Source organism: Cibotium barometz, chromosome 51 (assembly GCF_041138505.1).
Source record: "Cibotium barometz isolate CiBa-2024 chromosome 51, ASM4113850v1, whole genome shotgun sequence".
Classification (NCBI taxonomy): Eukaryota; Viridiplantae; Streptophyta; class Polypodiopsida; order Cyatheales; family Cibotiaceae; genus Cibotium; species Cibotium barometz.
The window spans coordinates 7983229-8000996 of record NC_141096.1 but is presented as its reverse complement, the minus strand read 5'-3'; the positions used below and the strand labels follow the sequence as shown (position 1 = coordinate 8000996).

Sequence of the window (17768 nt, the reverse complement as noted above, 5' to 3'; positions counted from 1 at the left end):
GCTTCCGTCCTCCTGAAATCAGCACCTAGCTACGAGTTGTGGAATATAGAGCACTCCTCGAATCCAAACTGGCTCCCAGGCGAAGCATAGTGCCCTCTAAGAAATCCCAATCGACTCTATCGTATGCCTTCTCAAAATCGAGAAGCATCACGACCAAGTCCTCACCGAGAAATCTAGCTCGGGCCGTCGCCTCCCAGAAGGTGAAAATGTTGTCAAGGATACTACGCTCCTTGACGAATCCTGTCTGGGTAGCATGAATCAACTCCCCCAAAGGGCTGGATCCTCAAACTCAAGGCCTTTGCTAAGACCTTGTAGACAGTATTGAGGATCGTAATAGGTCTCCAATGCCGAATATCATCTGAAACTCCCTCCCCCTTGGGGATAAGAAAGATCAAGCCCTCTGAAAAGCTCTGTGGCATCACCCCAGTGTCCAAAACATACTGAAAGCCCCTGCGGAGGCCTGGTCCCAAAAGGTCCCAATAGTGCATAAAAAAGGTAGGCGTCAATCCGTTCTCCCCGGGGAAACTATGGTGCGGAAGGGCCCTCAAGGCCTCAGCAAGCTCAACCTCTGAAAGAGGCTCACCCAGAACTGTACGCATACGATTTGTGACCCTCCTCTGCACATGGGCCCACACAGTCTGTCTGCAAGCATCCCGAGCCTCAGTGTCTGGCTCCGTTGAAAGCGGGTCTCTATAGAACTCAGTGGCAATGGCTCTGATCTCCCCGGGCTCAATGGCTATCGATCCGTCCGGCCTCCCAAGCTGGCGGACTCCTGCGCGAGCATGGCGGGGTCCATTAATCTCAAAAAACTCCCCAGTCACTCTATCACCAAGCTGCGTCCATCGAGAGGCCTGGCGACGATAGTAAAACTCATCTCTCTGCTCCTCTGCCTCTCTAACCTCCTGGCGTGCGTGGCTCAGCTGGGACGCCACACATGTAGGCTGTTGCTCCTGAAGGCGCTGAAGCGAAGGAAGGCTACGTCTCAACCGACGCTCCTGCTCGCGAGTCTCTCCCAGCCGTGTCAAGGCTGCAGCGTGCAAAAAAGAGCTGAGCTCGATGAGTCCCTGGGCACACTGGCCTGTTGCATCCTGGTCAGAGCTCTGACTATCATGCCATATTCTCTCAATGTCCTCAGCGAGACTAGGATCTGTAAGTACCCTCTCTGGGATCCTCAACTGCAAGCTGGTCTCCCGTGTCCTCTCCTCAAGTGTCAAAATAACTGGCGCATGGTCTGAAAAAGAGGTGCCAGCGAGAATGCCAACGGAGCCCCCTCGCTTCCCTAACCAGTCGCCCACATAGAAGCGAGCAATCTGTGATAGATTAGTCCCTCCCTGCCGGCGATCCGACTGAGAGAAACTAAGACTGTCCTGAGAGCGGGAGAAGGCCTCATGCTGCTATGCATTAGTGATCCTCAATGTCATGTAAAATCGCTCCCAAGCTGCAAGCTCCGTGCCGTGGACTGTAACATGACTGCCTCCCACCCTATCAGCCGGGTCCTCAAGCATGTTGAAGTCTCCCCCGACACACCAGTGTGCGGCCTCTGGCAATGCATCCGTAACCTGGGTCTAGAACTCTGCTCTGGCACTAGCATGGTTGGGCGCATAGACATTGAGCACGCCAAAGAGCTCATCATGCGTCCTCAGAATGACATACTGTGCTCTACCAGGCACAATGATCCCGCGATCCACAATGGCCTGCCGCCATACATCCGCAATGACCATACATACTCCTCCCTTGCCCACCCAAGGGGCCAAACCCTGCAGACCAAAATGTGTCCCATCTACCAGGCATCACGGAACCGTATCTCTGGATCCTGCTCTCACCCAAATGGTGCTCCTGCATCATCAAAATATCAATACTGTCCCTAACCAGGCATCTCTGAAGCTCTTGCCTCAAGCAACCACGATAATGTATATAATGTGCGCCGCCAAGGCCCTGTACATTCCATGAGATGATCCTCATGGATGGCCTGTTGAGGTGGATGCTGCCATCCTGCATAGATAATGGTACTTTATCAATATGTATAATGGGATGCACAATATCATCACCTATTTCTACATAACTTGGTTTTTCTATTTTCTGTATGTCTCTAAACCACTCACCATGACTAATCATATGGTTAGAGGCACCAGAATCCATATACCATATATCTTTAGATCCTGACATATCTCCTCTTTAGAATTGAGCATGTGTTGCATCACAAATAGCTGCTCACTTCTGTCATCACTACCTTGTTTACTAGATGATGCATAGTTGCCTTACTGTAACTTTTCACTTTTAATGTCATTTTGCTTTTTAAAGTATTCCTTTGCCATGTGCCCTGGTTAGCCATAATAATAGAACTCTATGACATTTGCACTCTGATTTCTTTGCCAACCACCTCGGTCCCTCTGCCTCCCCCTACCTCTACACTAGCCTCTTCCACCTTTGTATGATTGTTGCTATTGCTACGAATCATTATATTGTTGTTGCTGTCCCTAATTCTGGTTTCCATTTTAGTTATTACCTTGGCCTCGACCATGACCTCTACCTCTACTTGAATTGGAGTAGAAGGCCAATCCTGATGTGTTTTTGCTTTGTGAAGAAGAGTTCTCACCCAAAGACTTTTCTTCTATGATCAGCATAGACACACTAAGTCCCAAAAGTTGGGAACATTCTCCTTGACTACATTGGAGGTCTTGAATGGCTTGTACTCTTTACTAAGCCCATTCAGACAGACACTCACTAAATTATCATCTTTCATCGATACATTGATAAATCCAAGGGATTCAACAATCCCTTTGATCTTTAAAGCATACTTATTGATAAATACGTTTTTCTTCTCCACAGTATGCCGCTCTTGTTTTACCTATAGTTTCCTTGTCTTTGTATTGATCTGGAACATCTGCATTAGGTTCTGCCATGCAATTGTTGGAGTGTTGGCATCTTATATATGTCTTATCATTGTGTCTGTGATATTGATTAAAAGACAATACATGACTTTCCTTGTATCCTGGTTCCAGTCCTTGAATGCCTTTACATTTGCTAGAGTGGCATTCTCTTCAGACAACTTTGGAGGCTCCTCATTGTCTCCGACATAGTTCCAAAATCCTTTACCCATCAGAAAATTGGTCATTTTGAACTTCTAAGCATGGAAGTTGTTCTTGTCTAGTTTCTCACTAACAATTTGTTTGAGTCCATCAGACATGTTTGCCAGTAACCATAAACCTGCAAATAGATAGTTTCTGTATGCAATCTGTAACACAACAGTATCTTTTGTGATTGTTGCAGTGGTACTTCAGCACAACTTGTATGTCACCAGATGTGACTAGAGTACATGTACATCCACCTAAAATTAACAATACATGTGCAAACACTGTCTGTACTCCCAAAATGCACTGTTGCATTGCAATAACTAGATTTTGACCAGACATAGTTCTTAACTAGAACTTTTCAAAACTACCAAAAACACCTTATAGAGTGATCAAATGGAGATCGAAACGCACACGAAACACCTTACAAGCACCTCCAAGCCTACAAAGACACCTCCTCAATGGGAGATGTGTAGCTCCTAGAGCTACTAGGAGATGTCATACCTAAATAAGAAGAGAAAGAGATGATGATGCTCTTACTTGTGTACTGCTTCCTTGCTTGCTTTGTTCTTGCCTCTTACTTGCCTCCTTAGCTCTCACACGAACTAGAGCTTTGATACCAGAAAGAGAATGCGGGGGAGAGGAAGAGCTTGAGTTCCTTGGAAGCAAAAACACACACACAAAAGAGAGAGCAAGACACATTAGAGAGATCGATGGCTGCATTTTGTTCCGTCTTCTTCTCTTCTCTATAATTATATAACTAAAAGATAAGAGTATATACTATAAGGGAAAGTACTCTCCTACAATAACATATAATGGTCCGTCTATAGTGTGATAACTCTAGTACTCCAAAGTGACTGTCACACAGCCTGTCATCCACTGGCATCATATCAACCATAATCTCACTGTTAACTCTTATTGGAGACCTCTATGGCGTCGATGCCGGTCACCACATCATTTTCACCACCTTTGAGCCGCAGGTGCCAGAATGTACGGAATTCACTTCAAAACCATGTTTTGTATATTTTACGTGTGTGCTCGTTGCTTGTATATTAAAGGTGCACCATGGGATTTTAGGTGGAGAGTGCTAGCTTCAGAATAGGTGTTTACACTAGCTAGAGTGGCCAAATGAGTCGGAGGACCAGACTTTTAACTTTGGTTGCCCAAGAGTGTGAACCCTAGAGGTCACCTAAAAAACCTAAAATGTAACTTTCATGACTCATTCTTATATGCTAATTCAATAGAGTGTTCTTCTTCTCTATTTACTATCTTATGCTATTGCTTGCTTGTGTGAGTTCTTACGTGTGCTTCCCTGCTTGCATGTGAGAGAGAGAGAGTGTGAGAGAGTAAGCTGTGAGGAGGGTCAAACATTCTTTAAAGTGCGACGGTGGCGACGAAGTGGAGCTTTGGAGTGCAGCTATGTGACAACATCGTCTTCTACGAGAATCTCAAGCACAAGCATTCACAAGGTGAGTGAAACACCTTGCTCATGCAATTGTGAGCTAGGTCATGGGATATTGGCTTCCGGTTGAGCAGTTTTATGCTCATGAGTGTAGTTGGGCAAAGCCCCACGACATTGGTTTGTTCAAAAATTTCAAAAAAAAGCATCAAAAAACCAATAATAATAATAATAATAATAATAAAATGAAAAAGTTTTCAAAAATTCTTAAACTTGTCAAGGGCATCTTTAGGACCTTCCAATACCCTATATTCACATGCGCCTACAATTTGGGCGTGCTTCTGGCTGGGGCTTCATGTTTTGTTGTAGCTTCTTTTATTTTCTTCTCTTTCTTCTGATGAATGGCCTTCAAGGCATTCGTCAAAAGTTGGGCCATAGAAGTGTCTAAGTCTGCTACTATTGAAGAATCCTTTCATTTTCACACTATCAAGTGTTTCAATGCGTGCAGACCCTTACAAGTAATTTCGTGCATAAGAAATAGTCCCATCCCTTCTTTCTATTAGCCTAAAGAGCAGCTGATAACTTCTGTTCCTAGTCATTACGTGAGGCTTTCATTGTCTTGGTCAAGATTGTTGGAAGTAGGAAATCCAAATATTAGTAGTGTGGTGGATTTAATCATTTTAGACTAAGGTAGAGTGGAGTGCCTAGCATCGTGACACATGACTCACATGCATGAGTCTTGTATTTGTATAAAGGTGTGTTTTCCTTTGTTGTATGGTGTGAGAGAGCCCATCATTTGGTGAGATATTATCTAGCTCATGATTTGGGTGCCAAATGTTGTCTTCTCTCTCTCTCCCTCCTCATGCCATTGCGTTGAGTCTATTCTTTGTGTGTGTGCAAGAGCTTGTGAGCTCTATTTTGGTTTCTCCTCGAATTTTGTCATGGTATCAGAGCAGCTTTCCTAGGGGCTATGAGGTTATGGTTATCCCTTTCCTTATTTTGGGAGGAAGAGTACAAATCTCGCTAGTCTATGTCGTGGGGATTTGTAGTGGTGTATGCTACAAGCAGTGTAGCATTCTTTTTAGCAACAAGAAGTGTGGCAAGTCAACATCGAAAGCTTGGAGGAGAAGTCTTCAACAACTTTCATCAAATTGAATCTAGAATTATGGTTTGGGAGCTCGTTCGGTTATGCATTATTTGCAGTTTCTGGTTATGCCATTGTACGCCTTGGAAGTAGGCAGTGTGTTAAAATTTTGTGGGGAGTTTGTTGCCTTGGTAAGAGAAGGCAAGGACTAGTTTTATGCCATGCTATGTGCAGATTTTGCAAAGAAAGCCTTGTGTGCCTAATAGTAGGCAATTAAAATGGTGACAGTTGTGAGTAGAGTTCATGGAATCATGTGTGTAAACAAGCTCTGCCCTGTGAAGTGAGTTTGTTGCTTTCCCGTTATATTAAGACATTGTTGACGATGATGGAGAGTTGATGACAAAGGTGTGAAGAGTTTAGAGTCTGAATGTTTGGAAGTTGTGATGCAATGAAAGTATAACATATGTAGAGCCCTGTGAAAGCCTATGTGGATGATTGCTTGAAGATTGCAAAGGTGACTGTTTGCTGAGAAGAAGGACCCAATTCTTGTGGAAGACTTTCCAAAGGAGGTTCTGCACAGGAGGCAGACCCAAAGAATCCCGCTCAACACAACAAAGCAAGCACAGCTCCATAAAACAAGTGGTGCTTTGAGAAGTATCAATTATAGTAGTTGGGAATCAAAGAAAATCTAGGCGAATTCTTTGTAGCCAAATTAGAGAGTAATGCAAAGAACATTGAGACAATGACAAAGATCTGTGCTTAATTTCTCGACTACTGTTGCGATGACATAAACTTGAGAAGGAGAGTAGTGGTTATAGAGCCTGGATCCTCTTTGCAACAAAAGTGTGTTGGGTGCTATCCTGTTTGTTGAGGTGACAAGTTCGTCAGGAGGCAGTGAGTAGGCATAACACTGCCCAACAACAAACACAATTAGAGTTGCGAAGGAGAAGCAAAGGTCATGGAATCCTTGAACAGTGCATAACAAGGAAGAAAGGCCACATCTAGGAAGAGCTTGTGGTAGACTATGCTACCAATGCTGCTTGTGGGGGACAAGAAGACTTGGGCAAGGCCAACCAGACTGCGGCATTGTTCGAAGACCTGCATGGTAAAGAGATGATGGCGTTAGAATCTTTTCTTGTGGATCTAAGAAGCCCTAAGGTTAAACCCTTCGTCTCATCAAATTTTTTTTTTTTGATGTACTTACATTGGGGCTATTCACATAGATTTGTTTGAGGAGGATGTTTGTATGTGATGCACATGTTTTGGGTAAGATAATGTGATACAAATGCATGCTTTGGAAAAACAAGAAGCAAATGTTGCATGTATGAATGATGATGATACATATTTTTCTGATGATGGGCATTATGATGACCCATATTGGCTTGATGTTGAAGAGTTGATGTATGCATTGATGATCAATTTGCATTCGATGATGCACCCAAGTTGACAAAAGAGCAAATTTTGGAAATTCGCCTAAAGCCACTTAAAAAATTGAAAGAAATGGTCATGCAAATTGATTGGGAAATTACACAAGATGGTGAGATACAAATCATTAAAGAGTATGACATTCTCTTTGATGAGAGCGATGTGTGTGATGATAGCAATGCATCTATAGCATTTGTTGATGGTCTAGATGATGACCATAAAACTGGCACAAATATGATGCAAAATAATGCATGTGACATTGTAATTTTTAATGATGTATTGGATGATGTTGGATCATGTAATGGCAAGATGGAATGTCTGGATAGCATTCACAAATTGGAGTATGAGCTTATCTTAAAACTCACTACTTGGATTGATTACAAGCTTGAGTACTCAATTGTCTCAACATGGATGCATGGTGTATTTGAATACACCAAGTTTGGACGAAGACCCATGAGGGGGGGGAATACCCTCAATCTTTGGTGCTTCATCCACATATTGCTCGGCATTGACCTTGTCTTCACCGCACTCGTCATCCACCCTCATCTTGATGTTGCATTGCACTTTCATCTCTTGTTGTCTAAGAGAGTCATTTTCATGATACCCATATTTATAACCCATCCATTTGGATATGTATTTGAGAGATCAGGCATAGGTTAAGGGGGGGACCCAGATTCCAAGAATAAGGAATACTTGTATTTCAAGGAGGATGTTGAAAAAGTAGGAAATCCAAGTATTAGTAGTGTGGTGTATTTAATCATTTTAGACTAAGGTAGAGTGAAGTGTCTAGCATGCTGACACATGGTTCACATGCATGAGCCTTGTCTTTGTATAAAGGTGTGCTATCCTTTGTTATATGGTGTGAGAGAGCTCATCATTTGGTGAGATATTATCTAGCTCATGATTTGGGTGCCACATGTCTTCTCTCTCTCCCTCCTCACGCCATTGCGTTGAGTCTATTCTTTGTGTGTGTGAAAGAGCTTGTGAGCTCTAGTTTGGTCTCTCCTCGAATTTTATCAAAGATAGCACATATGATCTTGTTGGTGCTCTTAGCTTGGCCATTGACTTGGGGGTAGTAGGGTGAGGATTTGTAGTGCACTACCATAAATTCACTTAACTAGTAGGAACTTGATTACATCATTGATGAATTGAGTCCCTCTATCACTTACTAGTTCGAGTGGATACCCAAATCTGGTAATTATATTTTTGTAAAGCCTTTTTGGTAACATGATCCTCAACCCATTTGGTATAGTTGTCCCTTAGTAGCATGATAAATTATGCTTAAGTTTCTTAAATTGTTGGGCTAATCATTCTTGTAAAGTTAGTGCCCCAATTCTTAAATGATTATAGAGACAGTACAAGGTGCAGGGAAAATTTGTCACGATTGTGAACTCCAATGAATCACTAACATTCATCGCATCCTTTTATAAATTCAGATGTGTCTCTAAACAAAGTAGGCCACTATAAGCCCGCTAATAGAACTTTGTTTGCTATCCTCAAGCCACATTGGAGTGGGCTTATTGAAGGACATCGAGTTTGAATTTTTGTGGACAACGCCACATAATCTCATGTTGGCCTAAATTGTAGAATTGCCTTGCCAATCAATTGGTAAGAGACTGCCTTTCCCATGAGGCACTATGCTCTATGAGGAGACTATCTTGGGGAAAACCATCAGCAAAATAATTGGAAATCTCTTTCGCCCATTTTGGAACAATGCAGAGTTTAAATATATATTAGGACATCAGGTAGTGGGACAGTTTGAATAATGGAAAATCAGGTAGTTTGTCCTCCACTTCGACTGGTAGTTCTCCATTGGTTCCATTAGGGATGTGCAACAAGTAATCCACATACACATACCGTGAGTTGAAAACACCTCTTTTAATCAAGTATTTCATTTTTTGCAAAACAAAAAGAGTTGCGATTTAAAAACTTACTTCAATACCGAAATCTTTCAAAGCAAACAAAAGACTCCAAAAATTTTATGTATGAAAATATAACTTTTTAATTCTAACTTCACTTCTACATTAAAATAATAAAAAATAATATTTTTTTAAAGTACTTTCAAAGAAAAACGTAAAGACCACTAGAACCAACCTTCAAATTTGCATGTGTTTACAACCACGAGTACTTGCCACAAAAATGGCTTACTTACAAGATTTGAGAAAAAAGACAACGTCAAAATCCAAAAACTAAAGTTCTCAAAACATGATATCCCATTAAACAAAAGACTCGAACTAGCTAAGAGACTAAGGGATGCTCCTCTTCCACATGCGCCGTCTCACTGTGATGATCCTCTTCATGAGATGTAGTACAAGGTGGAGAATGGTGGCCATCTCCACAATCTGCCTCTACTCTATCAATGTCTTCGTATGGCGCTAGATCAACAAGCTGCATGCTCTCCTCTTGGGACCAAAGGGAGGTTGGGGCTCTCCATAAGAATCAACAACTTGAGGGTTTGCACCCATGTTCTTCATCCAAACCTCTTGAAACTCATCACATCAGGAAGCTCTTTTAGAGCAACAACCCTTTGCTTGATGAATTTTACTTGCACAGGATCAAGCTCCACTATAGCAACACTATGAACTCTCTTCAATGCACTGACCATGTTTGTACTTATACTAACAAAAAAAATCCAAGATCCATTCTTTTTCAAAGAAAGCATGTCAATGAAGTCCCATCACATCAATGTAACCATGAAACCTTTCAGCCTCGAAATGTCTCACCTCGAAATGGGGCAAGAAACATCAAAATGTTTCACCCCATGACAAGTTCTTATTGAAATGCTAGACTGAAATGGCTATTTACGAACACACATTTATATAGCGTGATATATATATATATATATATATATATATATATATATATATATATATATATATATATATATATATATATATATATATATATATATATATATATATATATATATATATATATATATATAATTGTAAAACTGAGAACACAAAATGGCATTTCAAGAATGACGTTTCAAGGTTTCACGAAATGTGAAATGTGTTTCAACGTTTCAGGGTTTCAATGCTACCAAAATGCGTTTCATGGTGACCATGATCACATGAGAAGTTGAGGCTTTTGATATGGGTCCATGAGTTCATTGGTGGTGCCACTAAACTCTTTAAGCTTTCTAAAGACCCCTGGCCTTTAAAAATGATTTGTGCAAATAGGCTTTATAGGAAAATTAAAACTCCCTCTAGCAATGAGTCCAGAAGGAGAGTGAAAATTGATGTAGTAAACTCAATAGCAAAGGAAATCCTATCAAGTTTGTAACCTCGAATGTTAGGCTTAGTCCTTAAAAAAAAAGACAAAGATAAGTAACTAAGATAGAAACAAAGTCAAAGTCAATGAAGTAAAATGGAGAGTTCTCTAAAAGAGAAGTTGCTTACCAGATGTAGAGTTGGTGAACCATTTGGTTATCAATGAAAGCTTTCTCTGCTGGGCATGAAAGAAGACCATTGCCCAAGACTCACAAGAATTAACCTTTCTAAGCTTCAATTACTTTTTGGTAAGTAGAAACACCATATTTAACATCATCATTCACAGAGTGGTGGTGCTTTAAAACCATATGGTGCATCAACAAGAATGGCTAGAACATAAGGATGATCTGTGAAAAAGCTCTCCATGTTCTCTGAAAGGTTAGGTTGATAAGTTTAGAATGTTCCCAAATTTTGAGACTCTTCTAACCTTTTGCTTTCATTTTGAGCTTGTGCTAAGTGTTGTTCATAATGTTTTTGAGAGGAGCACGTGGGCTTTTATTCTACAAAAAAATCAAGAACAAAGTGTAATAGAAAACAATATTTGGATTCTAGAATCTAGGGACCTAAAGTAAAGTTAACTTGGTGACTTAACAAAACAACAGAATAAGGTTGTTCCACAAAACCTAGTACATGGCTACTTAAGAAAAAGAAACACTTGAGAAAAACAACCGAAAAAGTGTCTAAGTTACGAACATTCCAATAATGTAAAGAAAATGAGTAAAGAAGAAAATAATCTTACATGTGGCTTGAAGAGGTAGATGAAACGTTCAAGTGAGCTTGAAGAGGTAGATGAAACGTTCAAGTGAGCTTGATTAACTTCTATAAGGAGGGCATGTCTGTACTTCAGCCCAATGTTTGCGATTGAGCTTCTTAATTGTGATTCTTTACATGTGCAGAAAAGTTTTTTGCCTAAGAATAAGTAATGTGAAATGAGCATGCAAGAAACAAAAAAACTTCACTATGACAGTAAAAACAAAAAAGGATAAACTTACTTATCAAACTCCTTTCCCATGTCATCTAAAGAGAAACTCCCAGCTTTTGATGATTATGTTCTTCTCACAAATTCCTTGCAAAGAATGCCAATTTGTTATCTTCATTTTCTTTGGAATGGGCTTAAGAGCATCTTCATGGCTACTACCTCTCCCTCTTTGAGTTATAGATAGAAGCTTCACTTTCTTTTCCTTCTTCCCATAACATAAAGATTTCCTCTTGAAGGTCCCAAATCTCACCATCATGGAAGGCAAGATGGAAGAAGTTGTCGTGCCCTTTAGTATTGGCTTTACTTGATCTCTCACTTCTTCTAGGTTTCTTGGTGCTAAGTACAACTTGCTCACAAAGCTTGATCTTGAAAGCCTCGTCGGCTTCCTTCTTTGATATGGTTGACCCATTTGTTATGAAAGAAACATTTTTTTTTTTGAAGAAACGATGTGGACCTCATTTCTGAATCAAGGTTATGGTCCAAAGCTAAAAGCTTTGCTTCATGATTAGTCAAATCAATGTAGATGCAACACAAAGCAGTTTTATAACTTTCAACATGAGGATAGTTTGTACACAACTCTTTTTTATAAGCAAAGAATGAATTCCATCCAAAACAAAGTACCTGTATTGATCAACTTTTAATGTTTGGAAGCTCTTGTTACTAGCATAAGTTTCCTTGTCCAAAAGCACAAGAAGTGGCAAGCACATTTGAAATGTGCTTATCTTTTATTAGGAGTTTGAGATTGCGAACATGACTATCAACAATGCTACAAACCTCAAGCCTTCTTTGATTTGTAGAAGGATTAATTGGAGGATGATCAATGTTCTCCACTCAAAGAAATAATGGCCTCTCGTCTACCATGTTTTGCTACTACTGAGCCTTCTCTTAGAAGGTTCCACTCATAGTGCTAGATCACCTCCAAGTGGGGCTCAAGGACCTAATGGGAAAATCTCTACCTCACAAAGCTCAGTAGTTTGTGTTCCCTTATCGCTTCTTGGATGCTTTCTTCATGCAGCACCACTTGTGATAGCTTCAGAAAGATTGGCTTCTTCATCCTAACTTTGGCTTTTAAAATCACTTTCTTGTGAAGAGATTTCTATTTCTTGGTTCTCCTCATCATCCCTGAGGTTTTTTAAAGGTTAAACATGATGTCCATTAATTCGTGAAAGACATTACTAAATCTATCCAAACACAAACAAGAAGAAGACATTAGGGTAATGTAGCAAATGAAAACCACCAAGATAACTAAGAAAGAGATTGCAAGATCAGCCATGAAAACAATGTAAACAGATACTTGTATTTTAGAATACAAAAAGTGTTGATGTGTCCTCTTAAGTATATTCTAGAATTTAAAAAAAAGTTAAATTGCCTAGTATGTTATATTTCAGAACACATTTGCAATGAAAAGTTTAGAAGGAAGAGTAAAAAAGTATAAAGTTGAGATGTAAGAACTTCAAAGAGTATTCCAGAATACAATTTAAGATAATTCTTTACAAAAGTCAAAAGTCCTTACAAGAAAGACACAAAGAAAAAACTCAACACTTGCATTTTAAAATATTGTTAACTAATAGAAGTTGCGAAGAGACTTACATAACTATATTCTACAATACTTCTTTAAGACAAAGATAACTTGATTTAAACAACAAAAAGTTCAAAGAAATGGATGATTGCATGAACAAAAAGAAAAAGAGACAACATGAGATGAAAAGGGTAGTACCAGTGCACGCGTTTGCATGGCATCTTAGATGGTAAACCTGATTTCTTCTTGGTTAATGAAAGCACTTTTGAAGTCTTTCAAACTAAGGACAAATGTGTTTTTCTTGTTATCTTGTCCTTCCACAAGAATAAAAAATTGATTCGTGGTTCTTCTCTCTTTAAATTTTTTTAATACGTCCACATAAATAAAATTCTTTGGTTTTATTCATAGGGACCCTTCTTCTTTGCCACCTGAAGGGAACGGGGTAGTGTTTTCCACAATCAGCCAATTCTGACCAAGTGTATCCATTATGAAAGTCTAGACATGGCCCATTCTCTCCTTTGCATGAGCATTACTCCAAGACCATTTCATAGACTTTGCCTATTGAGATGGAATCTTCCTACTTTCTTGTGTCTCTCTTCTTGTAGGATCTCTTAGAAATTGGTGAGTTGCCAAGTAATTGCCTCCTTGGTTCTTGTTGACCTAGTGTTAGTTTTATTCTTGAACTCTGAAAAGTGCAGACTCATAGAAGCCCCTAAAGAATGTGATGACATTAAGTCCCTAGAGATGCCCCCATGATAAGTAGGACAATGCCAGGACTAGCATTAGCATTGGATTAATGATTACATAATGGCCGCACCCATTTTGGCAGTGCAGCCATTACTCTTGGAAGTCCATCACCCATATACTTTTTGTAGTATTTTATATAGTCTTAAACTTTATCGTTTTGAGTTTGTTTTTTAAATTCTTGGTAGTTGACTTTTATGACCTTGCCAAGTTGCCCTATTGTCAAGATTAACTACTTAGCTGACATAGATCAGTCAGATTCTACCTGTATACCTGCTTTTGAATGCTTACGTAGGCCCTAGTTCAGAGATGAGTCCTCCAGGCTTCTCTACTATCCTCTAGCTTCAGTTGACTAAAATTCACAACCCCAGAACCTTCTAGGTCCCTTTGCTGACCCTCAATCGACATTCTACAACTGTCTGTCTGTTTTGACTGAACTAGACTCGGATGACAAATAGAATCAATTGACTCAAAAATCCTCCTCAATTAGATTAAGGACCTTTTGCTTCCTTATCCGTGAACTCTTTAAATCTCTCCAAGATTTAACTCCTTACATTCACAACCTACAGGTGACACTCCTCTGACTTTGGAACACCATTCCCTTCTACTCTACATGATTGTTAATAGCTGCCTATTAGAACTAAACCCAAAAGTTTCCCCTTCCACCCAAGAGACCAAAACCTCTCCCTGATGAGTACCCATGCGACTGACTCCCTTCTGACCTACATAGTCCTTATCTGACACCCAGACCACTAATAGTACCCAACCTATCAGACTGGGCTTCAAAAGTGTTTAACAAACAAAGAGCTGTACCCCAGCAATGTCGCCTAACCTATCCTGACTCACAGCTATCCCCAGCTGCCCCTATCAGAACTTGCTGACTCAAACACAAGCTTATTGACATAACCCAAACTTAATCAAAGTTAGCTCTTCACTTAATATTTGTTAACCCATGACGGACATGGCGACGTACTATATTTTACGTCATTAATTTAAATATTCTAAGTCATGGGCCGGACTTGTCGACACCATATGTTAAGGATGAAGGGATTGGGTGATCGCCGATGAGAGGCGCACCTTGGATATCAGTAGGATAAGGGTTAGGGTCGGCCGGCCATGTATGGGCGCCCAAGTGTGAACGGCCAAGTCACCTATATGAGTCAAATGTAACCCTAAAATCCTCATTCTCATGTGTTGTGAATAGAAGAGTGCTCTTGCCTTATCTCTTTGGTTTCCTTCTCCTGCGTGTGTGTGAGAGAGAGAGAGAGAGAGCGTGAGAGAGCGATCGAGCGCACTATGTAGCGGCACGGCGGCGGCGGTGAGGCGGTAGAGCGGCGACGGCGGCTCCTCCTTCACGGCTGCGACGCGGGAATCCTTCAAGGCGGCGGTTGAGCGGTGAGTGACACACCCTTTGGCATTCTGTTTGAGCTTCCTTCCCTGGTTGTATGCTTGTAGCCATTCGTGGCTCGCATACGGTGTCTGGCAAGTCCCCAGCTACGACCTGTGCGGCAAAAGCGCACATTTTTGGCATTGCTGCCGGGGAGTTGCCCTGCACCAAGCTCCAGTTTGCAGCTCGGCTGTGTTGCGTGAAGTTTAATATACACTGTAGGAAAGCGACTGTGTGTTGTTGAGTTGTTTCCGTTTTTTGCAATCTATTTCTGTAATTTGTCTTCTGCATTTCTGTTATTTTTCTGCTCCGCGTGTGGGCGTGTGATCTGTTATCTGGTTTTCTGCGTGTGAGGGAGGATTTTTGAATCCCCAGACCCGTGCTGTGTGCGAACTGCGTCGTGGCCAAGGCTGAACCCAAGGAAACCCTAGAAAACTTATCTCACAAAAAAAAACAGAAAATAAAAAATAAAAAATTATAAAAAAGAAAAAAGAAAAAATTAAATTTTATTTTCAAAGAAAGAACCGAACGTGTGGAGAGGAAAGATTTTCTAATTGGAGAAAAAAATTTTGAAAAGAAAGAACCCCAATTGACCCACGACCCACGACCCACGACCCCGGCCTCGGTCTCGGTCTTTTGATATATATATATAGGAGAGTGAGCCTCCATAGCTTTCTTTCAAGTGAGAGCTTATGGGAAGTCGTGCCCTATATGTAGCCCACTCCCCAAGGAGTAAAGTGAGCATGTGGGATAAAGCCCTCACCCTTTCCTCCACAAGCAAATAGGCTTTTGCCCCTTCCCCCCAAGGGAAACGGACTGTTTTGAGGACTACAGGAGCTCTAGATAGGCAAACACGGTGCTGTAAAGCACACTAGGACCCTTTGAACGATACGCTCATTTCGAGCTATCACACGCCCTAGTCCAAGTTCGACCGTAAGTAAGGGGGTCAAAAACGGGTTAAAAACAACACAAAAACAAGTAAAAACGGGGTGCGAAACACCTAAGAAACCACTTGTGTGAGTTTCAAGGGTAGTTACCAACGCACGTAGGGTACCCACGTCACATGCATCTACGCTCTGGTCGGGTGCTGGAGTCCGAGCCACTAGAAAGCGTTTCAGTCTACGCAGGCTCACATCATCCCTCCACGTTGGCATCTTGGCCTTCGTCGGCTGGAACCCAAGGGAGTGCAACCCAAGATCCACGAATAGTGGATAGTGACTCATCTTCTGACTCAGAAGCCATGGAAGGACACCCTACCAAGAACCCTGAGGAGACAAGCCAAAACATGCCAGTGCGGGCCCCACAACCCGGATCTAGCATGTTTAGTCGTCTAATAGAGACCTTTAGTAGAGCTACACGCTCTGAGCATGCGCCAGGCGATCCAGAAGTGCCTCCACCAGTTATGCCTGCTCACCTAGGTGATCTTGCAGCGTTTGCTCAGACGATCGGACGATCCATTGCGGAAAACATGCGGGGCATGCCTGAGAGAGAACCTAGAAGCAAGGCCGTACAAGTGGCTAAGCTCACTCAAAACTTCAGTGGTAACGAGGATGTTAGGAAGCACATTGAAGTCTTTGAACACGTGTGTGATTCCTTGGAAGAGCACAATGAGTTGCATAAGTGTAAAGCCTTAGGCTTAACCTTGAGTGGGAAGGCCGGAGATTGGTATCGAACCTTAAGGGTTGAAGAGCGCACTCACTACCCCACTCTCAAGAGATTATTCTTGAAAGAATACATACGTGAGGGTGTGCTTTGGGCAGTAGCATCTCAACTCCAAAAAGCTGAACGTGAGGAAGGGGAGTCAGTGAGAGACTTTATAAGTCGATTGAAGCATCTAAATTCTCGCTGCACTCCCGATGAACGCTTCAATAACAACCAACTCCTCGATAGATTCATCCGAGGATTGCGCCACGAGGACATTTACAATGGCCTAGTCATTAGAGGTCTTACAACGTGGGAAGCAGTCACTGCCAATGCAATCCAGTTAGAAGACAACTTGATGATTGCAGGTAAAAAGGTGTCTTCAGAAACAAAATCCGTTAGTTCGCAAGTATCTGGGCACGAGCCAATGACGGTAAAACCAATTGCCAAGGAGCCCAAGATATCTGAAATGTCTGTGACCGACCTTACTAAGGCTCTCCAAGAATACTTTAGGGGTAATCGAGCTCCTCAGAATAGCCATATGTACCCAAGGAGAGAGCAACAATGGTGTTCGGTGTGCTTAGGACCACATAGCACGAGTGAATGTCCCACATTCAGAGTCAAATTCAATGGGAATTGCAATGCATGTGGTAAGTATGGTCATCAATCTAAAGATTGCCTAGTACTTAAGCGAATGTTGGCAAATCTGGCACCACTAGCCTGGTCAAACACACCTCAAGTACCCGCGCTAATGCCTGCACAACCTGTCGAGCAACCGTCATAGCACATAGTTCCAAGGAATCCGAATGTAGTCCAGTCTGTGCCGTTACCACCGCCAGTGCTAGGACCACAACCTCCAAATCCAAGGATTACTCCAATAAACGAGATGGGTTGTGAGTCACATAGTGCATGTGGGGATTATGAAGAGGAGATAGACCCTACTGCTCCATACGGGATTGATACGTTTGAAATGATTCCCCAGTACTACATGGAGGATCATTTCGGGCAAGTCAAGCCTGTATATCAAGCGGCTACTCTTGCCACAAGAGGGCAAAACCTTAATACCATGGCGAGGAGACCACCTCTTCAATGTTACGAGTGTGGTGGACCGCATCGTGTAGCGGAGTGCCCTAATAGGTTACAAAAGATCGCTACTCAGATGCAACCAAATCAAGGGAGCACATCGGGAATGCCGGTACTTACATGTAATCGTTGTGGCATAGATCATTTGATCGCTCAATGTCCAC

At 41.6% G+C, this 17768-nt stretch overlaps 1 protein-coding gene across 3 annotated transcripts in view; it reads left to right on the top strand.

The window, feature by feature from the left end:
• The window catches only part of LOC147609274 (solanesyl diphosphate synthase 2, chloroplastic-like), a 139281-nt gene that overhangs the window by 42397 nt on the left and 79116 nt on the right, over positions 1-17768 (top strand). The gene's annotated exons all lie outside the window — the stretch shown is intronic.